The sequence below is a fragment of the Odontomachus brunneus genome, unplaced genomic scaffold (genome assembly GCF_010583005.1).
Source record: "Odontomachus brunneus isolate Ranch 3 - 2012 unplaced genomic scaffold, Obru_v1 Obru_scaffold_263, whole genome shotgun sequence".
NCBI lineage: Eukaryota > Metazoa > Arthropoda > Insecta > Hymenoptera > Formicidae > Odontomachus > Odontomachus brunneus.
Window position 1 is genome coordinate 12,666 of NW_022639713.1, and position 772 is coordinate 13,437.

The following is a 772-nucleotide window of genomic DNA, read 5'->3' on the forward strand; positions in this document are numbered from 1 at the left end:
AAGAAGAGCGAAAGTTGATGGATAGATTAATTGTAATCCTGCTATAGGCTCGAATACGAATAAAGTATTTTATTAAATTTTATTGATCGTCAGTGAGTACATTTATTAATGCCTGCACCACAGCTTGTTGCTATCATTTATATTCTCTTCCAAATTTATTTTAGATGTCGGGACTTCTTGATCTTTCGGCTTTAAATATATATATATTCTGGTATTTCTGCAAAGGTTTGTGAAGTATGAGCGACCGGCTTCGGCGGGAATGGTCTTAATGACGCGCGAATCTCAATAAAATGATTTCCCGAATATATATAATAAAATACCCTCGTTCCGTGGGGGTAGGCAAGTCGGGTGTTATAGATACTGGTACGCCGTGTTTTGCCGTGCGCGTTAACCACTGCTGTAGGGGCTCTCTAAATGTTCTGCCACTTCTCCTTGACATCTAATTATTTAAATTATAATTTAAAGTGATTGAAATTTCGTTAATATACTTCGTGAGGACTGCTTCATGCAGCTGAGAGACGAAAAGATATAAGTGTAAAAGAATTAGGTAAACGTAACACGGTCGCCCTTAGGGAAGCGTGCTGTAACTTGACACGGAACACGGATGCGGCCGTTTAAGATGTATTAAAACAAATGATCATAAAAGAAAGGAATTTATTTTAATGTATATTTGTTGGCTTTGTGACGTCAAACAATTATAATTATTGTAATGATAATAGTTGTTATAATAATTGGAAAGTGATAATAAAATTTGAGTCGAGTTGGCGGTAAT